Source organism: Hemicordylus capensis, chromosome 4 (genome assembly GCF_027244095.1).
Source record: "Hemicordylus capensis ecotype Gifberg chromosome 4, rHemCap1.1.pri, whole genome shotgun sequence".
NCBI classification, from domain to species: domain Eukaryota; kingdom Metazoa; phylum Chordata; class Lepidosauria; order Squamata; family Cordylidae; genus Hemicordylus; species Hemicordylus capensis.
In genome coordinates, this window is record NC_069660.1 from 257,038,762 (window position 1) to 257,058,883 (window position 20,122).

The 20,122-nt window shown below is 44.4% G+C and overlaps 1 protein-coding gene across 14 annotated transcripts in view; it reads right to left on the bottom strand.

Annotated features, from left to right (window-relative positions):
- The window catches only part of PCMTD1 (protein-L-isoaspartate (D-aspartate) O-methyltransferase domain containing 1), a 74,668-nt gene extending 67,329 nt beyond the window's left edge, over positions 1-7,339 (bottom strand). For 5 of the 14 annotated variants that reach the window (XM_053245762.1, XM_053245773.1, XM_053245769.1 and 2 more), the window contains exon 1: positions 6,627-6,928. The gene's annotated coding sequence lies outside the window, so the exon portion shown is untranslated. The other 9 variants (XM_053245772.1, XM_053245765.1, XM_053245771.1 and 6 more) reach the window with 6 other exon arrangements.
- Positions 7,340-20,122: the final 12,783 nt, after the last annotated feature.

Sequence of the window (20,122 nt, forward strand, 5' to 3'; positions counted from 1 at the left end):
ATCTTATTTTACTATTTTAAGAAAATAAAGTGTAATAAGTATAGCTCAGCAGGTAAAATTACATTGTTTATTAAATGTAAGTATTAAGGCCTTCATTTAATCCAAATAATTACAAGGGCATTCAGAGATTGAATTGAAAGCTGCCGCACACTAACATAAGCATTATGGTTTTTCCAAGAAATCATCCACTCTGAAGTAAACAAAAATGTTATCTCTGCTTCAAAATAGAAATTGACATCCAGCCTTGGATTCCAGACTAGTGTTTCGCTAGTGCAACAAGATAAGTTGCACACACTGAAAAGGTTTGCATTGCTGCTTGAAGTTTCGGTGCTCAGCAATGTTGTACAACTGCTACTGCGAGAACTTCTCTGGGCACAAATAAGGTTGTGCAATGCACTGTGCAGCCTGTCAACATACTCCACCAGTGTACAATGACTAGTCTTTGCACAATACCTTTGCACCATGTCCTTGTTAGCACAACAGCATTATGCAGAAAAAGAAAAGCCTGTATGAATTATGCAGAAAAAGAAACTCACCTTTATGGAGAAAGGTCTAAATTATTACCATAATTTAGTACTGCAACAACATTATCCTAAAGCAACACTAGCCTGGATGTAGGACTGTATACATTATGCAGAAAAATAAAGTCATATTTAGAGATAGGTATATATACATACAGGTGGACCTCAATATCCACGGATTCATGTATCTGCGGTCGGGAAAAAGACATCCTACCTCAGCACACGTGAAAAAGAAGAAAAGAAAAATATGCCAACCTCGCGTATCCATAGGTCAGAGGTGGCCGGAAATTACCACGGAGGTCATTTCTGGCCACCATTTTCTTTGAAGAAGCCACAAAATGGCTCCCATCTTTGTTAAAAAAAATAGAAAGGGGGGGGAACCCCAATTCTCAGCCAATCTGGGAACACAGCATGACTCAGGGGGAGCAACAGAGCACAGTAAGAAGCCCCCCCCCGAAAATCAGCCTACTTTTGGCCATTAGAACCTACGACCACCCCCAATCCCATAGCCCAAATATTTGCAATTTCCACATCCGTGGCTGCAGCCCAGAACAGAACCCCCACGAACAGGAAGGTTCTCCCATACATACATATTAGGGATGAACAGAACACGTTTCAACTCAAAATGTGATGTTTTGTGTGTTTTATGCTTGAAACAGAGCACCCTTTAAATAAAGGGTCTGTTTTGAGCTCAGAGCAGAACCACCCAGTTTCAGTTTAAACATTTCAAGCACCATTTTATGCCTGTTTTCCCCTTGCTGATTGGTTTTCTGCCAGTGGCTTGCTATATCTCCTTGCTTCTTGGTTGGCTTATTATACAAATCAAGTGTTGTCATGGGCAACTGTGGCCCCATTGACTGGGAGAAGAGAGGAACACAAAAGAAGGAAATTTCAAAATGTATTCAAAGCAGTGGTGGCTAGTGAGGAGCAAGAGGCACCTTTAAAAGTAAATTAAAAGGTACTTACCAGCAGTACTGCCACAGATGCAAGCTGCCTCATCTCACATGGTGGTGGTGCAGCTATGGCCCTCAACAGGCCTCAGGGCATGTATAGAGGCCACCTACATGGTCAGCAACACCATGTTGACCATGCAAATGGCCTCCATGCATGCACAGAGGCCAGATGAGTGCCAGAGCTGAACTGCCACCATGTGGGATACTGGGCAGAGCACTGCTGCTTCAGGCAACTTGCAGGTGTGGCAGTATCTCTGGTAAGCACCTTCTACTTTACTTTTAAAGGTGCATCTCTCCACCCTGCCCCCAGCACTGCTCTCAACAGATACCAGTTATTCAAAAGGGACCACGAGGCAGAGAGAGCCTTTATAATGTGCTTCTCTTGAAGAAGAGAAAGGAAAGGAAGATGATGCGTTTTTCTGGGGGGTTTTCTAAGCACTATAGCTGTGCTACTGCTGCTATAACTATATGGTTTTGCTGGATCTGAGATTGAGAAAAGCAGAACTTGGGTGCCTGATTTCCTTGAGTTGTCATTTGGTTTGTTTGTGAGATCGTATTTTGGTGAAAAATAGACAGTGGCATCTCTCTATAATCTTTCTTGGCTATAGCTGTGATGAGCTCTTGTGTTTGGCCTTGAGACTAACTTGTGCTTCACTCACTGCTCTGCAATCTGCATTGCAAGATGTAGTCAGTCAAAATGTGGCTGAAGTTGCTCTAATTAAGCTTATGGCTATGCTTGCTGCTAAGGGTTCTGCTGTAGCAGCTGTTGCAATGCTAGGAACTAAGGAGTCACTTGTGTGTAAGAGAGCAGATTGTGCCAGTGGTGTTACTGTGGCTGGCAGTGGATTCTGGGTCAGTGATCCTTTTTTGGCCACCCTATGGGGTTTTGGGGAAAGGTTAAATATTTGTTTATAATCACCCACTTGCACATTTCTTTTGTGGATTGGGTGGTAGGTAGAACCAGTTGTTTCAACGGAATGTTTCAGCCATCCGCATTGCATCTGGAGCTTGAAACAGAAGGCAAGATCTGTTTTGTGTAAATCCCCCCCCTCTCTCTTACACACACACACACCATTTAATTTCAGAAGCAATGAACTTGGATGTTCATTATCACTTTAATACTACTAAAGAGCTCCATAATCATACAAGTAACAGGCCCAGGGGCATATCTATGGTAAGACAGGCATGGCACGTGCCCCAGGTGCCACTTGAAGGGGGCGCCATTTTTTAAAATTAATTTTTTTAAAAGTCCGCTGAAAACAAAATGGCCACACCAGGCCTCGCAAAGGCAATTTGAGCATGTGCAGTGGCCATTTTGTTTTCAGCAGCCATTTTTTTTAAAAAAAAAAATTAAATGGCTACTGCACATGCTCAAATGGTCCCTGCAAGGCCCTAGAGGCCAGTGGGAGGAGGGGAAACCTTTGCAGACCCCCCACACGGCCTTTAGAAAGCCCCCCAAAGGGGCTACAGGGTGTTTTGTTTTTTTTAAAAAAACACACACAACATGAATATAATAAAAGTCACTGCACACATATTCAGATTGGCACTATGTACAGAAAATCAGGGCTTGTGAATAATGAGCTGAAGCTTATGAGATAGGATTGTATTCATTTGCTCTTACTTTGCTTCTTGTGATAAGTGAGTTAAATGTGATGTCTTAATAATATGGCTATTAATGGTGAGTTTGTCTTTGAATCAGTGTGAAGTCCTTAGTATTAAGGCCACTGGTAGTTTCTTGCTCTCGTTCTCTCATTTTAACTGTCTTTCTGAAATACTAGAATATATTCCAAGCAGTGACACAGTTTACTATACATATCCTTTAATTATTTTCAGAGTATCTGGGAAAAGTCAAATTCTCCATTTATTTCTACAACTTATGTAATAGTGATGCTACAATGCATAGTAGAGAATTAGACAGGCATTTCTGTTTAGTTTCCCAAGTACACCTCCACATACTATTTGGGCATTTCATAAGCCCCAGCATACTGAAATTTGTCATTTTCCAGCATTTTTTGGTCTGGCTACATCCACTGCTAAATATTTTTTGAAATTTTAAAAGATTAACGAGCTTGACTTGTATTTATCAGCTGATATTATGGTAAAGTTATCTAAAAGATGGGTGTCAGATGTTTGGACAGGGGGTGCAATTTCAGTGCTTGCCCTAGGCGTTATTTTCCCTAGATACGCCTGTGAACAGGCCAATTCTAAGCATATAAAACAAGTCCTGCCAAGTCCAATGGGGTTGACTCCCAGGCTAAAATCCTATGCACACTCTCCTGGCACTCCTGCTGAACTCGGCAGAAATTGCCTCTCAAAAGACATACCTAAGATTGAGCTACATCTGTAAATATTCAATTCTGCTTGCCACCTACATTCTTTTCTTTCCTCATCAATATTTCCATTAGAACAAAGCAAGTTTATTTTTCTGATAAGAATCAGCGTCTGGAAGATCCATCACCTCATATTCTGAACTTTTACTTTGAGCTTCATATGCATGCACAAACTGAAACAAGCATCTCATGTCCCTTAACATGTTAAGTCTGTCTACTGATTGTGTGTATTTTCACATTGGCTTCTTTCACTTGATGTACAAGATGGAGAAATCTGAGGTAAGTGGAAAGCAAGAGGAGTCAAGCTAGGCTATAAGGGTCATGTTACCTTGCTGCATTAACAGTATGGATGGTAGACTTACAGATGGTACTAGTACAGTAAACAAACAAATGGTGTTCTGCAGGGATATAAAAAACATTCTGAGGCTGGAACACTCCACCTTAAAATGGGCTGTTTTGAGCTCAGAACATAACACCCTTTTAAAAGGGGTCCTGTTCTGAGTTCAGAACAGAACAGCCCATTCTGAAGTGCAATGTCCTGACCCCAGTCTGGCCACCATTTTGACGCAAATGGCCGTGCATGCGTGGCCACCATTTTGGAATCCAAAATGGTGGCCAGAATGGTCCGGCAGGATGGAACATTTCACACATTTTGCATTCCATACCCAGAACTGAATGCAAGATGTGTTTCATGCACACCGCAAGTGTTCTGTAGCCTGCAATACCTAACCAATAACAAGACTACTGCTTGTTTAATAATTCATTCAAATCATACCAAAGTTATCATCCCTACCATAATTCTCCTTGGATCATGGATTCAAAAGGTTTGAAGCAGCACGAATGAGCTGTGTAATACTTAAAATAATATTTAAGTCATGCTGGAAAAGAGAATATGAAATGCCCCTTATACAAGCATCAGCATAAGGTAGTTAAGAATACTTATGTTGCTTTTCAATGAAAAAAAGTTATCTGAGTGATTTAGGTTATTGTTTGTATATAATGTTAACATTAACTGCTTGCTTTGATGTGTCCTGTTCGGATAGGAAGGCCTAGGGAAAAGCACACACAGATGTGTGGATCTTTCCCCACCCCCTAGAAACTCATCATGGAAAAACTAGAAAATTTTGAGTAGATGCCTCTCCCCAAAATTTCTAAAATTACCATTACAGGTCTCAGAGGAGAAAAAAAATCCACCTAACTTTCTGAGAGTCCCCAGCTCCACCCTCATACTTTCTTTCCAGGTATTCATATCTGAAGAGTGCATGTCAAAGCAGGTGGTTGCTAATGTTAATATGAGTTTCTCATGCCTTACATTATGTTCTAACCTTATGCCAATATGCCAATACTAGCATGACAAGTAACTACATAATGAGGGTTCCCCTACATGCTCAGGTCATTTCTGCAGTGAACTCAGCCTCAGTAAAATTAATTGTTAGGCTTAATTTGTCCTGCAATGGTTGTGCTAAGGCTTTCACTTTGACACCACATCTCTATTTCAAGAATTCAAGTCACACACATACAAAGATATTGCACTGCATTTTTTAAAAGTCCCAGAAGAAACAAGAGAAGCCTATTAAAGTAGCTTATTCTTTTGCTTAAAGCAACAGGTGTAGATATATGCATGTCTGTGGTGTGCGTCAGGATCTCCCACCATCCATTCATCATGCACACAGCTACGATGGCTGTATAAATGGGTTTTAATAGGCCTGGCATGAGCAGGAGACTGGTCATTAGATGATGAGGGGGAGGGAGGCAAGCACAGCTAAAACACAGGTTTTGTTCACAGATACACAAATCCCTTTCTTGTTGCTTTGCTTTCATTTCAAGGTCAATGCATCATCACAAGGGTCTTGTCTTTTAGCACATTCAGAAGATGGCAGAGCCCAGGCCCTGCTGCTTGTTGCGTCTGTAACACATTCAAAGAGCCTTCCTCTCTCCCCGACCTTGGAGGAAATCACTGAAGTCCCAGAGCATCTAACTGCATACACAAAGGAGGAAACCAAATACCTCTTAACAGGAAGGGGAAAAGTGCGACACAGAGTAAGGGAACCACACAGAGGCGGCCTCCCTCCTCTTTCCTTCCAGCCAAAACAACGTCAAGAACAGCAAGTGGCTGACTCCTCTGCAGTCAGCCCGTTTCGCTCCCCCTATAGACAGCGCTCAATGCAGAGCCTTCAAGTGTAAACAGAGGGGAAATGTGACAAGTTCTTGAGGGGCGGGGAGGGGGGCCGCCTGGTTGGTCGGTCGCAAGAAAAAACTGGAAGTCTCGTGGCATTATATGGAGAGAGTGGCACACACTTTTAGGGGTAACTTCGTCTGGTGCCTAAAAACAAAGTGTGTTCTGGTACCTTGGAGGGAAATAATCGGGCGGGCGGGGATTAAGCGTTCGCTCGCTTGCTCTCACCCCCACCCCTTTGCTCGCCTAACCTTGCGACAGAGAGGCTCGGGCGCTCTTCGTCCCTTTGTTGTGGCTCCTTTGGTCTCTTCCTCTTTGGCACCTCTTCCAAGCGAAGCCAGCTGGCGGCCAAAAAGCAGAGCAAAGGAGGAGCAGACGGTGGCGTCGGCGTCAGCTCACCAACTTGTTTATCCTTTTATAGTCCCGGCTACGCCGGCAACCGCTCTGAGCAAGAAGGGCCGCCTCGTTAGCAGCTGGAGTTGGGGAGCAAGCGGGAGGAGCCACATCCACCACCACTCCCAATTCCAGCCCCCCCGGCCCTTTCTGTTGCTGTTTTGCGCGGCCCATGCCGGGACCCTGAATAGTAAGGCTCACCGGGCGATGCGGGCGCGCTCTTGCTTGCTTCCCCGTCTTAAGCAATACATACCTCGTGTCTCTTTGGAGGCAAGACGCTATTTATTGCGCCGGGGGAAAGGGGGCGCTCCCGAACTCAGTCAGAACCACCCTGGAGTCAGAGACGTGGTGGTGGTGGGCATGAGAGGCGGGGGTGGGGCACAAACAGTTTGTCTCGCGCCGCTGGGCTTCCCAACGGCCTTCCGAGGGCCACCTCACTCGCGGCTGCTGGCCCGGGCGTTCGGCTCGAGCCCTGCCGCCGCCATAGGTGCCTCCGCCGCCCCTTCCTCAGCAGCAACAGCTCTTCTGCTGGCCCTCCTACCGTCCCTTCACGAGGCACTCACCCTTCCGCAGTGTCCTCTGAATCCCGCAGGCGAAAGGAGAAGAAGAGGGTGGGGGAGAAGGTGGAGGAGTAGGCTAGAGTAAGAAGAAGACGACAGTGTAGCGGGGGAGGGGGGTATCTCAGGCTCCACAGGGGAAAGAGGATTGTTTTCAGACGGTGCTGCCAACTAGGCGAAGCGGGAAGGGGAGGGGGGGTCAAAAAGGCTCTCTGCTTCCGCGTTAACCTCTCTCCGCCCCCCTTCACACGCTGTTGCTGGTTCCGACTGTTTGTGTTGATGTGAGAGACGCTGGAGGAAGGGGGGGAGGGGAAAGGAGCCAAACAGCTGAGAGGATGTAAACACTGGGATCACGTGACTGAAGCGCAGCCAGAGGGGAACCGGGGGGAGGAAACAACCCTCCGCCTCCTTCTTTTTGTCCTGGTTGTTGGTCCTGCGAGTGGATCCGCCCCGCAACGCAGCGGCCAATCGGGAGGTAACAGAGCGGCGTCAAAATCTGCTGCCGTCAAACGGGGTGGCCAATAGTAGCTGCTGATCCGAAGTCATTGTTTTTGGCTGCCTTGTCAGGAGGCTGTGCTGTTGCTGCCGCCGTTTTGTTTTTTTGGTCAGAAAAAAAAAAGCCGCTGGTTAAGATAAACGGGATCTCTCTCTTAAAATCTGCCAACTCCTAGACCCCGCTTTAAATTCCAACTTTAAGGAAGATATATTTTAGCTTTGATTAAAACTGAAGGTTCCTCCCCATGTTAGTAGAGATGTTTTCGTCTTAGTTTACAACCAGCACACAGCATTTTAAAAAAAAGAAACTTAAAAAACAACAACATACGTTATGTGTGGTTACACACATAAGATTACACCAGAGATTAATCTGCTTCAGTTCTGAGTGCCCGCAACAAAAACAAAATATTGCCAATGCAATCAAACAGATTTCATACATGCACAGAATATTATTTTTCTGCAGACAAAGTGATCCAGAATGGGTAGGATTTCCTTTTTCATAGTTATAATCACTATCTAACATCACACATCATAAGCATATTCTAAAAAACCCGCTTGCCTTGTAAATACAAAACAGTGCATGAAGCCAGGGGCTGGACTAAGAATCTTAAAGGCCAGAAGAAGGATATAAATTTAATTAATTAATTATCAAGCTAGGTAAAATACAGACCATGACCGTAACCAACTGAGACTCCTGCTGTAACAGAATTATCTGGGAATTTTCTGGCACCAAGGGGAGAGTTCCCATTGTTTCTTGCACTTTGCTTAAAAATAGTATTTTGTGGCACTTTAAAGGCCAGCATATTAATTGTGACATAAACTTTTATGGCCCAGAGCCCACTTCATCCTATGTATGAAATGGCCACCTAGATAGAGAAGTAATTATTTACTCTATGTGAAGAGCTTTTCTTTTCTAAATTAGAATAAAAGGTCAAAACAATATAAGAGCTAACTGTAGATGAGTCACAAAACTATGGAGAACACAAATGAATATACCTGTAGAATCCAATCCGGTGAATAAAATTCAATCAATAAGTTAGTGTGTAATGACTGATGCTTTTGAACTTTGGTGCTGGAGAAGACTTCTGAGGATACCATGGACAGCTAGGAAAACAAACAAATAGATGATAGAACAAATCAATCCAGAATTTTCCTCCGAGGCACAAATGACCAGGTTCAAACTATCATACTTCGGACATATGCAAAGACCCAGCTCCCTTGAGAAGTCTATAATGCTGGGGAAAGTTGAAGGAAAGAGAAAAAGAGGATGAGCAGCAGCAAGGTGGATGGACTTGATTACAACAGCAATGGTTGCACCACTTAAGAGACCTTAAAGGCCAAGTTGAAGACAGATTATCCTAGAGAGAATCTACCCACATGGTCGCTAAGAGTCGACACCGACTTCACGGCACTCACTCAATCAATCAATCAATGATCAAAGCGGTGGGTACAAAATCCCTCTAGCTGTGAGGAGTCCCGGGTAGGCTGCCACCATCCACTCTTTCATGTGAGAAGATTTACCCTTCCAAAGGAAGATTCTGGGAGAGTAAAGTTGACAAACCCTCCCTGAAAGAAAGGTTTGAGAAGTCTTAGGCTCAAGAATGTGTGACTAGGGCATGACCCAATAGGGAGTGACACTCTGTAACAACAACGATTTATTAATAATTGGGTGCGAAGAAAAACTATAGAGGCATCAACAATCACTGCTTCCATTCAAGTAAAACCCTTCCCCAGTAACTACAGGAACCATGAAGTCAGATCCAAGCACTTAAGAAAAAATTTCCTGGCATGTCTAGCTAAACTGGTCCCTATCCCTCCTACTTACTTCCAGGTAAAGAACTTCCAGTTGATTCACAGCGCAAGGCTGTTAGTCTCCCCTTTCTTTACAGTAGTTGCCGATCAAACTTGCCCCCAAGGAAGAACTGAACTCTAACACCCTCTCCCCCTACTCTTCTATAGGCTGTAAACCCTGTCCCTCCCTCTGGACTGGCCACAGAGATTTGAGTCTCCTGGGTTTTCTTCCTTATTTGGAGAAGCCCACTCTCCAAGCAGTTACTCTAATTGAGGCCTAGCCCTCCCTCAAACCTGACTATCACTACAGTGTGAATGCGCATAACGAGATCCACAGTGTAAACAAGCACTTAGAGGAACAATTGCATTCTGTAAGAAGCTAGAAATCCCCTGGTTTTATTGACACCAAGTTCCACAGTTGAGGGTTGTGTGCAGAACCAATTTTCATTGTTCGGTCCAAATTTGAACTTCTTTTGTGTGGTATGGTAAATCAGATCTGATACAAAATGTCCTGGAAGACTGAAATGTCTGAGCTGTATCGGTTTATCCTCTTGCACAGAAAATTAGCTTTTTGAACTAAGCATGGCAGAAGGGCATTGCTGGCAGATGACAGTGACACATGGCATGGCTGATGTTGTTAGGTCTCTTGATGGTGTTGCACAAATAGATATGGAGACAGAGTTGACTTTTAGGAATCTGTTCCTTGGCTTATATTGCCGTTAGGTGGCTGGTGAATATCTGTTTCAGATACAGTTTGTAAGCAAGGACAAGCCTCCCACTGCAGGCCTCTGAGAGGTGGGCTTCAGCAGATCCCTGATGATGCAGTAGTAAGTGACTGATTATTTATTACAAGAAAAAGAAGCATAAAGAACCGCACTGGACAATTAAGGAACAGGGGATATCCTCTCATCTCTATGCAAGAATAAAAATAGGGTTACTTCTTTGTAAGTCAATGTGAGAACTGTTTCAGCTGAAAAGTGACTAATATGTCTATTCCATTAATCAATCAGTCATGAGCTGGTGTGACTGCATTAACAGATATCACATTCTGGCAGTCATTCCATCAGCAAAACAGTTGAAAAATGACCCACTGTGTTCACATGAATTATTTCCAGGAACCAAGATCAATCAAAATGTTTGGGCCAATTCAGCATCAATCAACATGTTTGGTCCAGCATATGAACTGGCTCACAGACTTTAGGTCATGCGCCTGACGTCACACCACAGCTCACGGAGGTCTGCAGGGAAGGCAGGAACTTGTCTGCCTTCCCCAGTAGACAAGCAGCAGCACCTTTGTCTCTACCACACCGCACACCCACACAAGTGGCGGTGCAGCCAAGGCAAAAGCCAGGAGTGGGAGGACTTTCCACTCATTCATCCCAGAGTGCCTTCGCCCCTGCCCACCCAACCCTGACTTGCTGCCAGAAATGGTGGCAGGTTGGGGGCAGTGTTCCATCTATTTTTTTCCCCTCTGTGTGCAGAATGAGTTTTGCTCTGGGCAGCCGTACCAAGGCAATATGTGCCCACGTGCATTCAGAATGGGGCCTTTCTGATTCAATCTGAGCAAGATCTTAAATTAACTGAGTGGACAGGGGAAAAAAGCTTGTGTGCACACATACATGTGCACACCTAGAGGGAACACTGGCTGGGGGTGGGGGAGCCTTTTAACCCAGGGGCAATTGTGCTCACGATTGTCTGCCAAGATTTGACAAACCACATGTTTGTTTACCCTTCACTAAACGCCAGGGTTAAAAAGTTGGGTTGCCACATTCTGGAGCAGTCCGGAGCGGAGGGCTCCCGATGCTCCGGATGACACAAGCTGCCTGGGTTACCCCAGGCAGTTTGTGTTGTGTGAATAGCCTCACTCTCTGTTAGATGGCTGCAGTACTTATTCAGCCGCATTCCTATTTTCAGTCATACAGTATTTCAAACACGTTTTCAGTGTGTCACATTATTGTGAATAATTTTTATTTCCTCTGTCCTTGTCTCCCTAGCCTCTCACAGACTCTGTTCTGAACCCTACTGTTTATTTCTGTATTCTTAGCATTGTGCCTACTGATATCTGGATACTTTAGCTTTAGCAAGTACACCAAGCCAAACCACCCTATTCCTTTGCTTTGTTTCTGTGGCCTGTTGTAACTAGCAGGCAGCAGATTCTGATCTAATCCAAAAGGAGGGCATTGGTCTCTTGAGATTTTGTGAGTTCACTCAAGTTTGGTGAGCAGACTTAATAACAGCAGAGCAGCCAATTCTGACAGGCTGCAGCAAGTTTTAATTTGATGCAATTGCTGCGATCTCATTAGAAGCCCAAAGATGTTTGCAACTTTTCCTGCTGCTCAGAGACACCCAAGTAACCTGCCTTTCAAGAGACAGGAAGTATTTGTACAGCTGCCTCACAACAGGTGAAAAAGGAGCTGCTGTTTATTCTTCATTCGCAGTCTGTGTAGCTGGTAGGCTGACAGGGTACTTTAGCTTCTGAATGATTTAGAGATAAGTTACACACTTGACCACATTATCAACATGAGAAATAAGGGCACCCAGCATGAGCTGCTGAGTCTAAGCTTTGGAAGAGGAAAAAGAAGAGTACTGTCCCCTTTAAAAGTTCAGAAGCCAAGCCTAAAAATGTTAGCTTTTACTTGGGTGTGCCATTTATAACATTGCAACTCTAATAAAGGTTATGTGATTGGCTAAAAATTTATTTTTTTATTTTATGTATTTAATTTATATACCACCTGATCCCAAAGGTGCTATTATTTATACAAAAATAAACACAATCAAAACAGAATAAAACAAACTATTAAACAATTAAAAATCAAAACATTCAAAGATTACTAAAAGCAGGGCTAAAACTGTATCTTAAGGGCTCTTTTAAAGGCTGGTAAAGGTATTCAGCAACAAATATCTATAGGGAGTGCATTCCACAGCCCAGGAGCAACTATAGAGAAGGCCCGCTCCTGAGTCACCGTCAGATGAGCTGGTGGCATATGGAGATGGACCTCTCTCAATGATCTCAATGTGTGGTGGGGATCATGCAGAAGAAGGCGCTCTCCCAGGTAACCTGTTCCTAAGCCGTTTAGAGTTTTAAAGGTAATTACCAGCACTTTGTAGGGCAGAGAGCTGATCTTGTGGTAGCAAGCATGACTTGTCCCCTTAGCTAAGCAGGGTCTGCCCTGGTTGCATATGAAGGGGAGACTAGAAGTTTGAGCACTGTAAGATATTCCCCTTAGGTGATGGAGCTACTCTGGGAAGAGCATCTAGGTTCCAAGTTCTTTCCCGGCATCTCCAAGATAGGGCTGAGAGAGATTCCTGCCTGCAATCTTGGAGAATCCACTGCCAGTCTATGTAGACAATATAGAGCTAGATAGACCTATGGTCTGACTCAGTATATGGCAGCTTCCTATGTCTCTGTGCCTGGAAGCCTATTGGCAGCCAATGCAGTTGCTTTAAAACAGGCATAATATGGTCTCTCTGAGAAACCCCGGAGACCAGTCTAGCTGCTTTATTTTGAACCAACTGAAGTTTCCAAACTACATACAAAGGCAGCCCCACATAAAATGCATTGAGGTTGTAAAGCCTAAAAGTTACCCGAGAGTGCACCACAATTCTGAGATCATTATCTTCAAGCTACAGATGTAGCTGTTGTTTCACCTGAAGTTGATAGAAAGCGCTCCTGGCCATAGCTTCAGCCTGAGAAACCAGAGTGAGGCCTAGTTATAGAAGCACTCCCAAGCTATGTACATGTTGGAGGCAGCACTGTCACTACTCTCCTGGCCAACTGCTACTAATTTTTCCCTCTTCCTGAAGAAGTGGAGAATGGAGAAACAGAAAGTGTGAACTCAAACTTCCTGTTGCTCAGTTCCCTGTATTTCCAAAGGCAGGAAGAACAAGGAAGTTAGTAGCGGCCATCAAGGAGAGGATGAACCACATAGTTAGTACGGACTCTCCCTTCAAAGAGCAACCAGTGCTGCATCACATGCTATTGCCAAGGGTCCATCATCCCACCGGAATCACTTTTTGGTGGGGTCAGGGAGCTGCAACAAGAATGGAGGACTGAGAAAGTGTTTTGTGCTACCTCTCTTGCACTACCATTGCTCTGGATGCCACCTATTAAATTTATGTTCACCTGTTTTCATTTGCTGTTAAGCCTGTTTATGTGATATCTCAATTTTGATAACACTGTATGGCATTCTAACCTGCCAATTTCAAATGAAGATATTTATTTTAGTAATATTTTTAGTTGGTTTAACTGGATGTAGCATCCTTAATATCTTGTATGAATTTGTATTCATCAGTGTTTTATCTACATTTTGGGAATACAGGAGAACCTCGTTTTTTGCAGTTCCATGCATCCATGGGTATCTAATAGACACAGATTTCCAGTATCTGCAGATACTAATGAGTTAAAACCCATGTATCCACAGTTCTTAGGGGGGCGGAAGTGACCATGAAGGTCACTTCCAACCACCATTTTATCTTCAGGAGGGAGGAACATACAGGAGCAGCCATTTTGTGGCTCATTTCCTGGGGGTGGTGGACGTTTTTCATGATTTCTACGGCTTTGGGGGCCATTTCGTCCTTTGGAGAGCATGCCTGGGGACATGGGGGACCCACTGAGCACACCACAGTAAATTTGGGGCAGTTTGGGGGTTAGGTTCCACCCTGGAACCTAACCCCCTTTCCACATAGTTCTCATGCCTTTTTACTCATGGTTCCGTTATTTGCAGTAGTCAGCAAGGAACAGAACCCCCACAAGTAACGAGGCTCTCCTATATACATTTTTAGCACTGTAGGTCAAACACCACCAAATACTTTGAGCACTAGGTAATACTATTGAACTTGGCCTGAACTGACGCACTGCCTCAGATGCTTTTGTTCTTTATCTCCAGCTTTACTAATATAATGGCTAGTTTATTTTGCTATATTTATTCTTTGCTTTATAAGCAACCTGTGAGACCTGACTGTTAATAGAGATGCAAAAACACCTTATAATCTGGCCATTATATTCCAGTTTGTGCCATTTCCTCCCCCGCCACCAACATTTTGTTTAAGGATCTGTGTAACTTCAGTACTCTGTGCAAGTCCAAATTATTTATAATCTAATTAACAATCTGTTTTTAAATCTTCTGCTACTTTAAACTCAGAGCACTGTTTTCTGTATAATGTATATAGTGCTTCCCAGAATACCAGAGGAGATATAACACTGGAGATAATGTGTATATGTAGCTATCTCCTACATCCACATTATATGTGTATCTTTGATCATGGAAATGTTCTTCTGTGCAGTTGATCATCAATGTTCAAAAAATGATAATACATATAAGATCTGATGATCAAATATCTACTTTTGATACTGAAATTAACTGCCATGCAGGTATTGTACACTGTACATAACAGTGTAATTCAGTAGTTCTCAACCTATTTGAATAGAAGTTCTGTTAATCTGAAAGCAGTTCACACCAGCAATTCAACAGACTGTATCATTACTAGCATAAACACACTTTCCAATGATGCTCAAAAGACTTATGAAAAAAAAATGTATTCTAGTATGAGTAATGGAAAAGTTATGCAATGTACATAATATTTAGCAGTCAGTGAGTGGGGGCAAATACAGGTAGGGATGTGCAAACAGGTTCGAATCCAAACTTGTTCAAAGTCAAAGGTTTGACAGCTTGATGTTGAGCCGAACCCCCCACCTCCTGATTCGGTTTAACATCGGACCGAAACCCACTCCCACCCCTAGCTGTTCAGGGGTGTGTGTGAATATTTCTTTTTAAAATTTATTTATTTTTACTTACACCTTCTGGGGGGGGGTTCTCCAAGGCTGGGGGGGGAGGGTGTCCATGGAGGTTACCCATACCCCCCACCAAATGCCAAAATTTGCCCAGTTTGGGCATTCTTCAGTCATTTCCAGGCCTTTCCTCCATTGTGGTGGCTATTTTGGAGGCTGCTGCACATGCTCAATGGGCCTTGAATGGCTGGGTCATGACCCAGGCCTTTCAGGGGCCCATTGTGAATGTGTGGCAGCCTGCAAAATGGCCACTGCAATGGGGGAAAGGCCCGGAAAGTGCTGAAGAACGCCTGGACTGGGTGATTTTGGGCATTAGGAAGGCTGGTGGGGAGAGGGGAAACCTCCGTGAACCCCCTCGTCCATGGCCTCAGAGAAGCCCACAGGAGGGGGTAAGTACAAAATAAAATTAAAAATAATTTTTTAAAATATTCGCGAAACCCCCCAAACTGCACCAAATGTGGGGGGGTCTGAGGGGCGCAAAATCGAATTGGCTTGGTCCAGTTTGAGGTCGATTTGGCCTTGAACTGAACTGGCCCAACCGGTTTTGTGCACACCCCTATATGCAGGAAAGCAGAAGTGGAAACTGAAAAATGAAAGTGGAAGTTCTTGTCCATTAAAAGCAACATACTAGATGGTATACAAATGTGGAAGCTGATTGTTGTCTCCCAGGCTATAAGCTATGACGAGAGGGCTATTTTCACACAGGCTTGGGCATATAGATATCACAGGTTTTACATGTGTATGCTGGGTACCCTGTAATATGCAAGGTATCTTATTTCACTATGTGCACACCAGTAAAACATGTTTGGGGGACATGTATGTTTTCAGTGTTTGTATTATCCATGCATTGAAAAAAATGCATTGAAAAAAAATTATCTGCCTCACAAATTACTGTGTACAAGTGAGTGCACATAAAATTTCTAACATGCATACCCTAAAAATGGGATGTGTCAAGGGGCCCTGAAGCTAGATGCTTAAGAAGGCAAAACAACATACAGAGAGCATTCATGTCACAGATCACAGTACAAAGCAGGCAGTAAAACACTTTGTTCTCTTTCACACACAATGCCCCTGACTTTCAATGCAATACAAAACTGGGATGAACTAGTCTATAGCTATAAATCATCAGGGCACTCTTGAATGTCGTCTCAAATTATAGACTCCATTCTTCATAAACACTAAAATTGGATTTTTCCAAAATGACTCATTGTTCCAATAGTAGCTTTCCAGTCATAACTGGGTCATGAAATCCTAGGTGGAAAACCAAAAGTACAGGGTTTCTGTATATTTTAATTGACTATTTCATAGGTTTTGCTTAGCTGAACAAAACAATTGAGCTAACACTCACTCTACCTTTCTAAAGTTTAGTCCTAGTAGAAACTGACACAAATGCATAGCACAATATGTCTTGTATTCTCTCAAACAGAGAGAGAGAGAAACCCCCACTGGCTTGTCATCTGAAGATTTCTGACATTACAACCATTCTCATTTTAATCTATCAGAGCAACTTTGGACACTATAGGACATGGTGGGAAACAAGCAGGAGGGACGTAGAGCCATTACTGTAGAATATCAACTAGACAACTACTCTAGGTTAATGAATGTATTGCACTTTTTAATATAGATTGAATGTCCTGATTCTAGATCTAAACACATTTACTTAAAATTAGATTCCACTAAAATCAATGGAATCTAATTTTAAGTAAATGTGTTTAGGAGTGAAGTATCAGTGAGACAGAATAAAGAAAACTGAACCAATATCTGTTTTAAAATCCTGGCAGCATTTGAGCCCCACATTGAGGCTCTTCTCACGATAAGTGAGAAAAACTTGGAGTGGGTTAGCGGGGAGAACAGGCTTAGCCTGCTCTCCCCGCACATGAGCAGGCAGTCTGCTCTGGGTGGCCAAACAGGCTGCCCACACGACTGCTGGCTCCATTACAGAGCCGGTGGGGGCTGGGAGGATTGGGGGCCGTGCGGCCCCTGGAAGCTCCAGCATGCCCTGCGCAAGAGTACAGGGCATGCTGGAGAGACCCCCGAGCCGGGAAGCTGCTTTTTAGCCTCCCAGTCGGGGGTCTACTCGTGAGTTGCCACAGTGCGGAGCCATGCCACAGCAACACACAAGCACAATGACGGGATTAGCGGAGCACTCGCTGTGCTAACCTCGGCTAAGGGCAGGGGCAATTAAGCGGGTTACCCGCTTATAAACCACTGGGCTCGCCTGTGAGCCTGGTGGTTTACACGACCAGCAAAAATCGGGCTAGGCTCTCCTAGCCAAATTTTGCTGGTCGTGAGAATAGCCTCATTGTGTTCTTTATAAAACATTACAGTAAGAAAGAAAAACTGAGCCCCTTTGATGTACATCAGTTATTTTTGCTTAGAAGGGCAGAATGCAGTATCCCATTGAACCTTCCCTTATCACATGTTGAGTTTCTTCCTGACAGCCTCCTATTTATTTATTTATTAAACTTCTATACTGCCCAAACTTTAGTCTCTGGGCGGTTAACATAAAAAACAATTAAAACACTAAAAATTAAAACCATGCAACAATTTAAAGACAGCCATAAAATTAAAAACAGACAGTTTTAAAAAGCTGGGAAAGCTTGGATGAAAAAATGGGTTTTCAGATGTTTTTTGAAAATTGCCAGAGATGGGGAGAATCGTATCTCAGGAGGGAGCCCATTCTGCAATCTCGGGGCAGCAACTGAGAAGGCTCGTCTCTGTGTAGCCACCAAACGAGTTTGTGGTAGCTAGAGAGGGAGCTCCTCTGATGACCTCAGTGAGCAGTGTGGCTCATAGTGAAGAAGACGCTCTCTTAAATACCCAGGGCCTAAGCCATTTAGGGCTTTATAAGTTACAACTAGCACTTTGTATTTTGCCCGGAAACCTATTGGCAGCCAGTGAAGCTCCTTCAGTAGAGGAGTAATGTGGTTTCTCCAAGATGACCCAGAGACCAGCCTGGCTGCCGCATTCTGAACCAACTGGAGTTTCCGGACTACGTACAAAGGCAGCCCCATGTACAGCACATTACAAAAGTCAAGTCTGGAGGTTACCAACAAGTGTACCACTGTTTTGTGGTCATTGATCACGAGAAATGGGCACAGCTGGCGTATCAGCTGGAGCTGATGGAAAGCACCTCTGGCCACCGCCTCAACCAGAGAAATCAAGGAGAGGTGTGGATCCAGAAGTACTCCCAGACTGCGAACCTGTTCCTTTTGGAGAAGTGTGACCCAATCTAGAACAGGTAGATCAGGATCCTCTCTGGAGTTCTGACCCCGTGCAATAAGTACCTCCATCTTATCTGGATTCAGCTTCAGTTTATTCTCCCTCATCCAGCCCATTACTGCTTCCAGGCAGACATTTAGAGAGGATATGCCAGCTCCTGAAGAAGTTGACATGGAGAAGTAGATCTGGGTGTCATCAGCATACTGGTAACACCACGCTCCAAATCCCCTGAGAGTCACACTTCCTCTATCAATTCCCAATTGGAGAACATCCATCAGGCTGACCAAGGCAGTATCCACCCCATAGCCTGCCCGAAAACCAGTTTGAAATGGGTCTAGATAATCAATTTCCTCCAAGATCGCCTGGAGCTGAGAGGCCACCACCCTCTCAATTACCTTGCCCAGCCATGGGAGGTTGGAAACCGACCTATAATTGCTCAACTCTGAGGGATCTAAAGCAGGCTTCTTTAGAAGAGGTCTAATGATTGCCTTCTTAAGACAAAGAGGCATCCTGCCCTCCCTCAGAGAAGCATCTATGATTTCCACCAGGCTGTCTACAACAGCCTTCCTGCTAGATAGAACAAGCCATGTTGGACAAGAGTCAAGAGAACAAGTGGTAGGCCTCACCGCTGAAAGCAGCTTGTCCACATCCTCAGGGGTCACAAACTGAAACCAATCCAGTCGAGTCACATAAGAGGGTTGCTGGACACCTCCAGTTCAGACATCAAATTAACTGTGGAATCTCCATCTGGATCGTCCTGAATCTGAGAGATTTTATCTGCGAAATTCTCTTTAAACATGTCATAGCGGGTAACTGATGACTCCAAATTCTGGTTCAAGGGAGTGGGGGCCGATACTAGTCCCCTCACAACCCTGAACAACTCCGCTGGACGTGAACTCGCAGAGGCAATACGGGCAGAAAAGAAACACTTATTTGCAGTATGTATTGCCTGAGCATAGATCTTTAAATGTGCTCTATGTTGTAGTCTGTTGGATTTGAGTTGAATCTTTCTCCACTTGCGCTCCAGTCGCTTACCTTGCCGCGTCAGCCCCCATAGATCTTCCGTATACCAAGGGGCCAATTTTGAAGCGGGTCGGAGGGGACACTTGAGGGCAATCGTTTCTACCACTCTGGTGAGCAAGTTGTTCCAATTCTCAACCAGGGCATCAACAGATGACCAGCAAAGCCAACACTGGATCCCTCCACGGCTTCTTGGAATCTTACTGGATCCAATAACCTCTTCGCGCGGACCATTCTAATGGGCCCCTCACCCCTGAGGAGGTGGGACGTAGTTGTAAGTCCAACCTTAGCCAGATGGTGGTCCGTCCATGACAATGGGGAGATCAAAGGAGTCCCCACCCACGGAACACCACCTTGATCAGAGTAGAAGACCAAATCAAGCATGTGATCTGCAATATGCGTTGGTCCAGAGACCACTTGGGATAGGCCCATCGTTGTCATGGCCACTATGAACTCCTGAGTTCCCCGGACAAATTGGTCTCGAAACGAACATTGAAGTCCCCCAGCACCAAAAGTCTGGAAGGCTCCAACGTGAGCTCTGTGACCAAGTCCGTGAGCTCAGTAAGGAATTCCATTGGGCAGCGGGGCGATCGGTACACCAACAGAAGTCCCAATCTATCCCTGGTCCCCAAACTTAAGTACACACATTCAATATGGTCCGATACCCTAACAGGGACCCTGGTCAGGGAGATGTTATCCTTATAGACCACAACCAGTCCACCTCCCCGCCCACGTCCCCTCACCTGCTCCTCTGCAGACTATCCTGAAAGGAGAAGCTGGGACCAAACTGGATCACTAGCCTCCCCCAACCAAGTCTCAGCAATACATACCAGGTCAGCACCTTCATCCATAATCAAATCATGGATGAATTCTGGC